Source organism: Opisthocomus hoazin, chromosome 7 (genome assembly GCF_030867145.1).
Source record: "Opisthocomus hoazin isolate bOpiHoa1 chromosome 7, bOpiHoa1.hap1, whole genome shotgun sequence".
Lineage (NCBI taxonomy): Eukaryota > Metazoa > Chordata > Aves > Opisthocomiformes > Opisthocomidae > Opisthocomus > Opisthocomus hoazin.
In genome coordinates, this window is record NC_134420.1 from 69,450,896 (window position 1) to 69,464,011 (window position 13,116).

Here is a 13,116-nt window from a genome sequence, read left to right on the forward strand (position 1 = left end):
TTCCTCCTCCCCGGCGCGACGGGCTGTCCGCGGCGCCTGTCCGCACGCCCGCCGCCCCGCCGCCCTCCCCGCGCCCCGCCGTCACCCGCCGCCCGCTCCGCAGCGCTTCCAGAAGGACCGGGAGCGCTGAGGCGGCGGGGTTGAGCGCGGTGCCCTGCGGCCTCCCCTTAGGTCCGCACCGGCGGCGAGCAGGGCCCCCGCGAGGGAGAAGGGCGGGGGGAGGCCCCCGAGACGCAGCCTGGGAGGGGCGAAATGGCGGCGGTGCGCGGGTGGGTGGTGGTGCCAGCTCCGTGGGTGCCTCCGGGTACGGTATCTGTCCTCTCGAACTGAGAGAAAATGTCTCGGTGGGGAAAAAAAAAAAAATCCCGATCTTCTCACGGCCCCACAGAACGGTGATGAAGATTGCAGAGACAGTGAGGGTAGGAATAATAAATAAATGACCTGGATGAAGAGTTAGAGTGTCCCCTCCGCAAGTTTGCTGATGACACCAAACTGGGAGGTGTGGTAGATACACCAGAAGGCTGTGCTGCCATTCAGCGTGACCTGGACAGGCTGGAGAGTTGGGCAGAGAGGAACCTGATGAGGTTCAACAAAGGCAAATGCAGGGTCCTGCACCTGGGGAGGAACAACCCCAGGCACCAGTACAGGCTTGGGGTGGACCTGCTGGAGAGCAGCTCTGTGGAGAGGCACCTGGGTGTCCTGGTGGACGACAGGTTGACCATGAGCCAGCAGTGTGCCCTGGCTGCCAAGAAGGCCAATGGGATCCTGGGGTGCATTAGGAGGAGTGTGGCCAGCAGGTCGAGGGAGGTTCTCCTTCCCCTCTACTCTGCCCTGGTGAGGCCTCATCTGCAGTGCTGTGTCCCTGGGCTCCCCACTTCAAGAAAGATGAGGAGCTACTGGAGAGAGTCCAGCGGAGGACTATGAGGATGATGAGGGGACTGGAGCATCTCTCCTATGAGGAGAAGCTGAGGGAGCTGGGCTTGTTCAGCCTGAAGAAGAGAAGGCTGCAAGGGGACCTTATAAATGCGTATAAATATCTGCAGGGTGGGTGTCAGGAGGATGGGGCCAGACTCTTTTCAGTGGTACCCAGTGACAGGACAAGGGGCAATGGGCACAAACTGAGGCACAGGAAGTTCCGTCTGAAGATGAGGAAGAACTTCTTCCCTCTGAGGGTGACGGAGCCCTGGCACAGGCTGCCTGGGGAGGCTGTGGAGTCTCCTTCTCTGGAGATATTCAAGACCCGCCTGGACAAGGTCCTGTGCAGGCTGCTGTGGGTGACCCTGGTTCGGCAGGGGGTTGGGCTTGGTGACCCACAGAGGTCCCTCCCAACCCTGACCATTCTGTGATTCTGTGAAAACCAAGATCTTAACTCCGTTTTGGAGCAAAGAAAAAACTGTGTGTGCAAGCGTGTATGTGCCTGCATATTACAATGAAAGACTTTGAGTCAGTGCTGCAGTTTTAACCCCATCAAGGTTGGAAAACGTTAAGTTTCTGAATAATCTTCATCTCTGCACTACAGGTAAATGCCAGCTCTGCTACAGGTGAGCTCAGTCACCGCTTGTTTACAAGTAAGTTATTGAAAGTGTCTGAAATGCACAGCCTTGCTTCCATCTATTGACATCTCTGGTCTGTAACAGCCGTGTCATGAAAGCCCTTGGCGTGAGTTTGTGGGAATGGGTTCTGCAGGTACCTCCTGGTGTGGGTGGAGAGAGTTACCCAAAAACAGACTGAAGAGAGGAAAAGTACATGCTGAAAGGCAGCATGTGAAAGTCGCCCGGCAATTAATCGCCCCACGGGCTAGCAATCCTGCTGAACTGGCCAGAAATAAACTCAGAACACCGAGAGTTTTCTGAAGCTGTGCAAGGCCTCCAGCATCAGCAGTGGGTTGTCTGACTCCGGCTGCATCTGCAGAGGCGGTGGCTGCTGTATGGTGAGGGAGACGAGAGGACAATCTGTACACCTGACGCAGCAAGGCGCTCTGAGGGACTTTGTGAGTGCCCGCCTAGAAGCCGTTGGCGCATCAGTATGGGTAAACGGCTGGGGCTGGCTTTTTGACTGTTGCTCCAGCTGGGAGACTGTAAGAGAGCATGTGTGCATGAGAGAAGTGTGTAATTAGTTATCTGCTATTAATAATAACAGCTGGACTCCATTAATAGTGAGAGCTTAATCAATAAAAGGTGTTGTAATGAATATTGTTGATGATATGTGTCTCCCTGTGACTTGATCCCCTAGCTGGGGAAAGGAGGTTTATAACAGATGTTGGCTTGTGTAATGGAAATTTGGGGTCACTTGAGAAAGAGATTCCTGAGGTAGTGCTTATCCCACCCCCAACAACCACCTCCTTTCCCCTGCCAATCTTCCCCTTCTCCTCTCCCCACGATAACCACACCTGTAAAATCAGCTGCTCTTCAGGCACTTTGTATGCATGCCGAGGAGTGTGACTACAGCCCTGATCATAGAATTGTAGAATCGTAGAATCATAGAACATGTCCCCAGAAGATCCCTCACAGGGCATTTCTATCAGCTCCGTGCGCAGGACCCATTTCTTCTTCAGGGAAGCAAAATCAATATCGGAAAAGCTCTGAACTGGTGACTTGGGTCTGGACGTTTGCTCACCGCCAGACGGGGAAGCCGAAGAGCCCGAGTGCATACGCGCAGCAGGACAAGGGCGCTAAGGAAGCAGGAGGATTCCCAGGCAGGCTGTCCTCACGCCGCTGAACCCAGACTCCTGGCGCTGTGACCCGCTGCAGCCGTTCGTAGACGCTACGCTTCTCACGTACTCTGCAGCAGTGCTGTTTGTCCCACATCCACGCTTTCTATTTAAGACCTGCGAAGGTGGAGGTGTGTGGGAGAGTCAGATGATGAGCGGGAGTGATGTGAGACCAAACGCTGTCGGTGCCGCCGTCTGCTCTGCCGCCTGAGCAAACCTCTGCACTGGCCCGTCACTGGACTGGCGGCTCTGTGTGACCGCTTCCTCTGCTGCCCTCATCACAGCCGTGTCACCTTCCCCCTGTCTGGGCTCCCTAAAGCCTCCTGGGTCACAGAGTGGGGTCAAGAGCACAGAGTTGAGAAGAGAAGGTCCACGTGTGTGCGGGGCAGGAGTGGAGACTGGAGGAGCTGAAGCGGACAGGGTGTCCTGCAAGGGCTCTGTGTATCTGGAGGGCAGGCAAGGAAGGCTGTGCTGCCATTCAGCGTGACCTGGACAGGCTGGAATGTTGGGCAGAGAGGAATCTGATGAGGTTCAACAAGGGCAAGTGCAGGGTCCTGCACCTGGGGAGGAACAACCCCATGCACCAGTAGAGGCTTGGGGTGGACCTGCTGGAGAGCAGCTCTGCGGAGAGGGACCTGGGTGTCCTGGTGGACGACAGGTTAACCATGGGCCAGCAGTGTGCCCTGGCTGCCAAGAAAGCCAATGGGATCCTGGGGTGCATCAAGAAGAGTGTGGCCAGCAGGACGAGGGAGGTTCTCCTTCCGCTCTACTTAGCCCTAGTGAGGCCTCATCTGGAGTCCTGCATCCAGTTCTGGGCTCCCCAGTTCAAGAAAGATGAAGAGCTACTGGAGAGAGTCCAGCGGAGGGCTACAAGGATGGTGAGGGGACTGGAACATCTGCCCTACGAGGGGAGGCTGAGGGAGCTGGGCTTGTTCAGCCTGAAGAAGAGAAGGCTGACAGGGGACCTTATAAATGCTTACAAATATCTTCAGGGTGGGTGCCAGGAGGATGGGGCCAAGCTCTTTTCAGTGGTGCCCAGCGACAGGACAAGGGGCAATGGGCACAAACTGAAGCAGAGGAAGTTCCAGCTGAACATGAGGAAGAACTTCTTCCCTCTGAGCGTGATGGAGCACTGAAACAGGCTGCCCAGGGAGGCTGTGGAGTCTCCTTCTCTGGAGATATTCAAGACCCGCCTGGACGCGGTCCTGTGCAGCCTGCTGTAGGTGACCCTGCTTCGGCAGGGGGTTGGACTGGGTGACCCCCAGAGGTCCCTTCCAACCCCTACCGTTCTGTGAGTCCTGGTAGTGCAGAGGGAACGTGAGAGGGGTGTGAAGAAGGGGAACTCTGCAGTGACAAACGCAGGGGAGGCTCCTCGCAAAGCGCTTCCATCCCTCATAGAGCCCTCCCATCTCTCCTGCAGATACTATCCCAGGACTCCATACGAGCCCACGCACTGTTCGTATGACCCGTCGCCAGCTGCCCATCCTGTCAGCTACCTCTCTTTGGAGATGAAAACTGAGGTGCAAGAACAAAACTGTAGTGGTGGTGTGAGATGCGGGAACAGTGACGGGACCGGCACGCAGCCAGTGGGTTCTGGAGGAGGAGGAATCCTTGCCAAGGCGGCAGCGGAGGATGCCGACACGTGAAAAAATCAACAAACAAAAGGCTCTAGCAATGAAACACTCTGACACAGAGTTCAAATTTCCTTATGTTTTTGTGTGGTTTTACGTTTTTAATGAGGTTTTAAATTTTTTTTATGGTTAGTATTTTATGCCCTTCCAGAATATGGAAATGCAGCTGAACTTTAAAGCATATAAAAACAACGGTGCCCAAAAATATGTTTAAATGTCATCCTCACAACAGAGCCTTAACTCTGCCGTGTTTGAGCAGTACCTCAGCGTACCAAGAATACACGCTCGGTTAGGATTACGCCTGACTGAGCTGAGGGAATTATATTAAAGAAGCTTTGCTCTGTTTGGGCTTTCTGTCAGGAAAACGATCCCGGAATTCCCCAGGTTGCTACCTGCCGTGCTCTCTGCCATCACCGGTTCTTCCAAGGGCAGCAGGAGGAAAGCCGTCTGGGAACTGCGCCTGGTGAGAATACGCTCTCGCTGGCATGTGAATTCTCATTCTTTTAAATTCTGTAAAATGCTCCTGAATATCTCTGTGACAGGGCTCTTATAAAGACATAATACAATGTACTTAATGTTTTTGAAATACTTGAAGTGTGAAAATTGGAGTAAATTTAAGATAATACATGATTAATATGAAGTCTAAGCGTGGTGTTTTCATCACCTGTTTCATCCCCAAATCTCACCTGTTTACGCTATCTTACTGTGCCATAATTGCATGTTTACAAAACTACGCTTATGTTTTAAATTCAATGTTTTATGTAAAAATAATGACTTAGATAGGTTTTACAAAAATCACGGGCCCTGCTTGAAATCCATAGCCGGTCGCTTCCTCCTAAACGTATTATCGCTGGGTTAGGAAAGATCAGAGTTTACTGCTAATCACATCACCGTCTTTATAGTCCATTGGAAATCTTTTCTTAAATTACGTTAATCAATCACAGTTAACATGAGTTCTGAAATGCAAGCTGCAGCTTAAAAGCGGCTTAATTTAATGGATGGTCTTTCCAGAGCCTAGCAGTTATTGATAACAGCAGCCAGAGACTTAGAAATGTGCCAGGGTTTCGTAACAAAATCCATCCACGCCGTGCTGGTTTAAGCATGGAAGCTGCTTGCATAATGTGAAAAATCACTCGCGCTCTCCCAAATATGCAACTGTTGAAGAAGCAGATGGTGATGCTAACTCGTAAGAATCGGAGTATAAATACATTCAAGATAACAATGTAAATGAAGATAATTATTCACAGTCTAAGGAGATGGAAGGACAATTAAGCCAGCTACTAAGCAGAAGGTCGAGGGGAGTGAAAAGCAGCATCTCCCTAACTCTGTAAAAAAATTATTCCCTGAATGCAGCAAGTTCCTGCAACTCTTGGGAGCGGTGGTATCCTCTGACAAGCAAGGAAGAGGTCGCATAAGTATATAAAAATACAAGAAATTAACTGTAGCCCATTGAAATCAGTCAAAACTCTGATTTGTATCAAATTTGTAGGACAGTTTCTTTGGCTAATGCAGTCCTTTTTTAATTTTTTAATTATTTTTTTTCCAAGACCCTGTTGGTATTCAAGCCACTGGCAGCAAAAAAATCTTTTCGAATCTCACGCAGACGCGTTACAGAGCAGCACCGTGCGCTGCCCTGCACGGAGCGCTGGTGAAAGCGATGCTGGTGCCTCGAGCTGGCAGCTGCAGAACTATCCCAGAGGGCTAAAAGGGAACATTTTTCATAAAGAAAACAACTTTTTCTGTACGAGTCCTGAAATACGGCAGCTCTCTGTTGAATTAATCCCCGCAGTGCACTTGAGAACACTGAGAACATAAAAGAGTGTGAACTGCAGCATAAACACTGCAGGCCCGGCTGGGCACGGCGAGGAGGCGTCACGCCTGGCTAATATTCTGCTCCCTTTAACGCCGAAATGCCTACCTGGACCCCTGCAGAGACCTGGATTTCAGCTGAGCCCGATGCATATTTCAACAGTCAAGCATTATTACTTTTTCTTGGTCATAAAACAAACAGTCTTTTGTGTCCCTACATTGGATGGCTTTGTCTGTGTACTCGCTTTTAAGCCTCCTTAATCCCTACGTACCGGCTAACTGAGGCACGTACTCACTTTTTCTTATAAAATCAAACAGTTGCATACTTTAGCTTTAGACACAATAAAAAAGCAGTTGCTCAGAGATCTGCCATAGCTTCTGGAGCTCACAGAGTGTCTCCTCACCATTTACCCACATGCAGATTCAAGAGGATCCACTTATCAGCTCTCCAGCAGGAGAAAGAGGAGGAAAGCCCATGGTCTTTCTGCTGCTTGGGGTTCTGTCAACAGCTGGACCTAGTTCCTGCTGTAGGACTTCAGCTTCATTGATTTGAATCTTTCCGACAGAAAAAGGTGTGTTTCTCTCCTCATAACCCTCCAAAAAGTTGTCTGTACTGCCCTAAAAATCCCCCCCACCCCCACCCCGAGGGGAATAATGAAAACACTGGTGGTGTGTGGGTGCAGAGCATCGCTGTTTCACACTGGAACGTAGGCTGCCTCCCACCCAGGTGTCCTGATGCTGCGTGTGACCCACGGCAAAGCCCCCCTCGTCCCTGTGGTTGGGGTCTTTCAGCCCCTCTGCGTTAGCAGTGAGGGGCTGCGCTGCGAGGGATGGAGTGGCAGTACCGAAACTGCACTTCTTTAAAAACTGTGCCTTCAGGGGTTTGGGTTAACCTCGAGCTTTGAGAAGAAAAAGAAAGCTGAAGTTTTCCAAGTCCCGCTGGGTATTAGCTGAATGACTGTATTTAAGGTGATGGAGAAACTGAGGGTTTAAGGTCAGAACGGTGCTTAGGGTTAGCTTGCTTCGGGGTGGTGTGTCAAGTGCTTTTTTTATTGCCAGCCTAATTTTGTAGTGGAGTATGTAGGACGGGGGGAAAAAATATCCAAGCGCTGCAGGGAATTGACAGATGGTTCACGTTTCAGCTGAGACTCCAATATGCACGGGGATGGCTTCCTCAGCACTTTATTTCTGGGAAAACTGTAATATGCAGTGTACTTTGGTATTAACTGCATTGATTTTGTTAAAGGATATGAAGAAGAGCGAGGGCTGTACCGTGATTCGGTTATGGAGATGAACGTTGGTCCTCCTGGGCTGTATTCCCAGAGCAACTGCAACCGATTCCCGTGACCTTGGACGAGTCAGCAAAAGCTTGGTTCAACTCTGAAAAGTGACTGTGTAAAAATGGCACTTTCCTACTCAGCAGATCTGGGCGCTGCGCGCTCTCCAAGTCACATCCGCTGACTTAGCGACAAAAATAAGTTTTTACAGCTTTCCTGCTCTGTGACCACTGCAAAAGCACAAGAGCTGTGAAAGAAGAAGCTGGATCCTGTGCCTCCTTTTAGGACTAATTACTATAAATCACAGCCAGCAGCGGGGCTGCACTGGCATCGCTTGGCCTCGCGCAGCTTTTCTGTTGGTGCCAGCGGTGAGGAACACGGAAGAAAGGAATCCAAGATGATTCTCTTGAGTTTTAATTGCAGATGGCATTTACAGGCTTTGCAGTTGGAGGAAAAAGAAATCTGTTCATCTGTAACGCGATTACGTTGGAAATAATTCATTGGCCATAAACTTCCTGACACCTTTTTCAAAGTGGAGTTGTTTTAACCATGCTTCCCCCTCCGTAATGTTCTCCCCTGCCCTGGGCCGGACTGATGGCTGCTCCGTTCCAACGACTGCTGCTTGATGGGAAGAGCAGCCCCCCCTGGAAACAGGTGCTACCGGCTGACGTAAAGGTGAATTGTAAAGTGAAAATACAGATGGAGCTGTGCACTGCTTTATGTGCTGGATGGCCCAGATATTCAGTCCGGGAAAGTCATTCAGCAGCAAAATTGATGTTAACTATTTTAAAATTGCCTTTACCTTCTGCGGCATGTCCTGACATACTTAGGAAAGCCGGTATCATCCCGTCACCAGTGCCAGGGGTTGCATCGTAAGATGCAGTATTCTGATGTTAGGACAAGGATTTCGTATTTCATTTTATGCATACAAAATGTGTATTTATGTAAATTTTTAAGAGACCTAGTCTCTTAATTAGGACACGTTATTTGTACTTTTTTGGTTTGTGAATATCCCCTTTCAAACAAATCCAGCATATCACATTATTACTTTACACAACAGAGTCGGCTGTTATAATAATACACAGCTCTTGTAAGGGACTCCGACAAAAATCAGGTATTGCAATTTGCATTTTACAGAAGGGGAAATGAAGGCAGAGAGCGGTGAAGTTCAATTTTGGAAGTCATCTAACAAATCAGAGGTGGAAATGGGACCCGAGTCCCACGCTCTTTTCATCAGCTACGCTACCCGCATGGAAGAAGAAACCAGCTCACATCTGAAGTTAATCTCTGAATTTCACCTGAGGGGGTGGGAAGTCTTTGAAGGACGAGGGCAGTGCAGGACTGCACTGAAATGTCTTGAACCAGAGCACCGGTAAGAAGGGAAAGCAATGGATGTTTCTTAACTTGCTGTGGAAGTGGCGCTCGTTTTGCTTGGTTCTGCATTTGCTCTGCAGCATACTGAACTGTTAAAAATTAGTATTTTTCAATAAAGAAACCATAGAAATGAAAAACAAAACAGCACTCCCTGGTGATTTCTGATTTCTGCCTCTTTCATCACACCTCCTTCTATCAGTTTTCAGTCTGCAGATTTTTTTTGTTGATAACGCAGAAGCCCGTGGTTTTGGCAGGCTATGCGGGACAGAGAAACTTGCAGTGTAGGGGGAATTTGCAATTTCAGACAGGGAAAAAAACCATAGATAACCGGCTATTTCGGTTACAGTGATTATCAGTGAAATATTTAACCTTGAGAGTATGCAGTGCCGATCTGGGTTCAGAGTCAGTCAATGACAAAGGGGAAGGGAAAACCTCTCCACCCTATTAAGTGCTCTGCACATCTTCGAGAACAGCAGAGCATCAGTTACACATGCTTTACATTTTAAATAACTTTCCCGATAGTTTTAAAGAAAAGGGGTTGAAAACAATATCCCTCATTTGGAATCCCAGGCCAACTGTTAGGAGTGAATTTTGTAGCCACCGAAGCCAAGCCCCTGCTTGAGCCTGGCGGACTCATTGCCGGTGGCTCTGATTTCTGGCGGGGGTGGCAGGGGTCGTGGGGGCCTCTTGTCCTGCCCCTCTCCCCGCACACGGATGACCGAGCGGCTTGGGAATCAATCCCTGACCCGCCACAGCGTGCAGCCCTGCACTGGAAAACAAGCCCTCATTGATTTCGGTTTGCTGTGAAAGCTGGGTACCCCGTTAACTCCAGAGGTTAACCGTGTCTCACCGCATTTCGGTGGCACCTCCTCCACGGCTGAGCCATCCCCTCTCCTCAGCCAGAGCCCTCGGCCAAAGCGAAACAAGCGGAACAGAAGATGAACCTGCGGAGAGCTTTGGGTCCCTGATCGGGGAATTAATGGTGTTTAAAACGGCCACAAAACTGCAGCTCTTAGCTCTTCCCTCTTTCCCCTCTGTCTGCTTACAGGAGAGAGTAAACATCCTTTCTGTTCGCGTATTCGGACTTTTCTTTTAGAAAGGTACTGCAGCACTAGAAATATTGATTCACAAATAATTTCTCAGATTTTACAATTCATAGATGCAAAGCCAGAAGGGACTGTTCCCATCAGTGTGTCTGACTGTTTGCTCCACCAAGCCCAACAACTCTGAAGTTCTTTCTGAAGTCTTTTGCCAATGACTGTTTTTATTGCTAATACAGGCATTTTTACACGTTATTTTCAACTTATGCAATATTACCCTGAAAGAAATTGCCCTGACCTACAATAAATCTGTCTTTTAAAGGTTTAAATATTGGATGCAGAATGCTACCAAAATGAATTGGGCTGGTTCCAGTTTGATTGAAATCCAGTAGAAAACACTGTATTTCTCTAAAATTAGACAGGTAAAACATTGGGGCGAGTCTAGCAAAGAGACCCAACCACTAATATCAACGTTATTTCCAGTAGCACAACAAATAGAAACAAATAACGAATGATTTCTTGATAAGGAACATATCCATTTTCTTCAATCAGTTATGTTGTTTATGTAAAGAGGTGAGTGTTCGAGACAGATCGGCAGGTTAAATCTTGCTTTATCTGAAAAAGAAAAAAAAGGAGCCTCATTTTATTGGTTGTTATTATGGCTGGAAGTGCAGAGGGATTCACCGACTGGTTTCATGTGGTAGAGCAGATTCGTAGCACAGCCAAGATTTGAGTCTCCTCTCCTATATCATTCCCCCTATTCCCTCCTAGCAATCCCCCTGCGAATCTCCCCACCCCAGCCATTCCCTCCTTTGCAAGATCATTATTTTTGCCCTCTTCTCACCTGTCCCTGCCCAACGCTTTGCACCTGCTCTGAGCGAGTCACGGCCCAAGGCAGCCCACAAAACCCTGCCTGCGCAGCTGAGACCTTGTGGTGCCCAACACCAGGCTGGATGGGGAGGCCAGAGGAGGACAAGCTGGTCCCTTTCTTGGGTTTTGGAGGCAAGGTAGGGGTTTCTGGGCTGCTGTTTGATGAAATGAGTTGGTGGGTGCTCAAGGATGTGATGGTGTAAAGGTTTTCTGTTTCTGGCTGATTGGCTGGGGGGGAAAAACAGGTGGGAGAAGCAAAGCAGGAGTAAAATTATTTAATTTTCTTTCTCCCTGGCCAAATAGGTGCTTCAAATGAAGTAACCAAAAAAAAAAAAAAAAAAAAAATCCCCACCCTGAAGCAAGGCTTTTTACTACGTGTGTCGGGTAGTATTTAGGGAGTTCTCCTTTGTGGAGAATTAGGGGAAGGTGACCTCTACAGCTGAAAATACTGGAGGAGAATCCGTAAATAGCTGGAAAACTACTACCGGTGCTGCAGGCCTGGCTTGTGCGGGTAGGAGCCTCTCGGGTTCGGCTCCGCTCCCGCCGCGGCGCGGGCTGAGGCTCCGGCCGGGATGCCGAAACTTCGCTTCGGAGGGGTAAAACGCCAAAGCCCTTCGCGGGCGAGCAGAACCCGTTGGAGGGACGGGGCACGAAACCCCCCGGGCTGGGAAGGCGGGGACAACCGCCCGGGCGGAGCGGGCCGGCCCCCGACACCGCCCCGACGGGGGCCGGGCCGCTCCGCCCGTGCGGCCGCCGGGGACGAGCGCGGAGCCGGGCTGCGGAGGGGAGCCAGGTGAGGCTGGGGGTAGGGGAGGGAGGAACCCGACCAACACCTCCCTCCCCCAGGCCGAATTTCCCTCGATTCATTAATTCTGTGGTTTTCTTTTTCCTTGGTAGCGATGCTCGGCTGCCCGCGGGGCAGCGCATCCTCGGCGCGGTTCTTTGTCCCCGGCTGGTACCCGGAGGGGGGGGGGGGGGAGAGGAATAGAGGTGGGTGCTGTCCCACGGGGATTAGGGTTTTTTAATCTTCTTCGGAGGGTGACCACCGCTGTCCCTCCGTCCTGCTGCGGGCCTGAGCCGGAGGAATCCCCGGGTGGCTGTTTGTGGTGGATCTGTTGGCGTGGTGGGCGGCCGTAGCGAGAGGATGCGCTCCTGGGTCTGTAAGCTCACCTAGAAATATGATTGAGGGGGGGGACAAGGGGGGTGGATCTATACCCTGCAAGCAGGCACGCTGGGGCTATTCAAGCCCTGAGCCATCCAATTCCCTTGCCAACAAGCAGGGTTCTACCCAAGCAAAAAGGGCCTGACACGGTGTGTTTAATCTGGTCTTAAACCCTCACCTGCAGAGACTCAGGATCCTCCAGGAGATCTGCTGCGCTGCGTTAGGTGAGGCGCAGAAATTTCTGACTGTTTCTCTGCTGATTGGAATCTGGACGCTACCTCTCCACTCCTAGCTGGTCTGGAGAGTGGCATTTCCATGCTTCTGATGTTTAAAAACTGCTACACCCCTTGGCCTCGTTCTTAAACCCCTCTCCTCCCGACCTTTTTAATCCCTCAGGAATTTGGTAGACCTCTGACTTCGTGCCAGGTCCCTGGCACTACGGGACAGAAGCCACGAAGAGCTGTGCGGCTTTTACTTGCGAATCTGAGTCGGGGTTTCCATAGGTGGTCTGCGCCGTGCGGAACAAAGCAAGCGATCGCTTGGTGGTGGGGGGAGTAATGCCTAAAACATGTCGTGTCTCTCGCTTCTCAAACAACTGCTGCTGGAACACCGGTGCTGGAAGTGGAGGCGATGTATTATATATTAAGGTGCCTCGCTAGGACTGGTAGGAAGCTGACCTTGCAGAATATTAATATTTGATTTGTTTGCGTGTCAGGATCTCTCCTCGAAGGGGGAGGGAGATGTGCCCCTCTGATCCGTGGCTGTGTCGGCGTAGTCTTGCTCGTCTGACCTGGGCTGCGTTGGTGGCTGGCGTGGAGTCGTGTCACTGTTGGGATGCTGCTGGAGATGGCTTGGCTGGTTGAGGTCTGTTTATCTGAAGTGTGTGCTGCAAGAGTGTCAGCTCTACAGTTCCCTTGATTGAACTGGACAAAGACGTAGTGCAAGATGAAATGAAGGCGTTTTTCTCAGCTTGTGTGCAAAAGTGGTAGCTCTGCAGTGTGTTATCTGCTGGCTTTTGTATTCAGCGCCAGCAAGGCTTGGGTGGCACACATTAGCACTCCAGTAATGTAGCATTTGATTGTTGCCAGTTACTTGACTTGTATGTTTTGGCTAAATCTTCACATTAAAAGATTTGCAGTGTTTTTGTCCACTTCCCTGATCAGTCAGCGGGTGAATTGCGGTGCCCAGCACATCCAGGACTCTTCAGCCAGTCAAAGCTGGCATAATCGACCTTGTACTTGGA

General features: G+C 50.3%; 1 protein-coding gene across 2 annotated transcripts in view; it reads left to right on the plus strand.

The window, feature by feature from the left end:
- The first annotated feature begins 11,421 nt into the window (after positions 1 to 11,421).
- Positions 11,422 to 13,116, plus strand: part of ARMH4 (armadillo like helical domain containing 4) — a 75,747-nt gene continuing 74,052 nt past the window's right edge. For both annotated transcript variants that reach the window (XM_075427035.1, XM_075427036.1), the window contains exon 1: positions 11,422 to 11,504. The gene's annotated coding sequence lies outside the window, so the exon portion shown is untranslated. The remainder of the gene's footprint in view (positions 11,505 to 13,116) is intronic.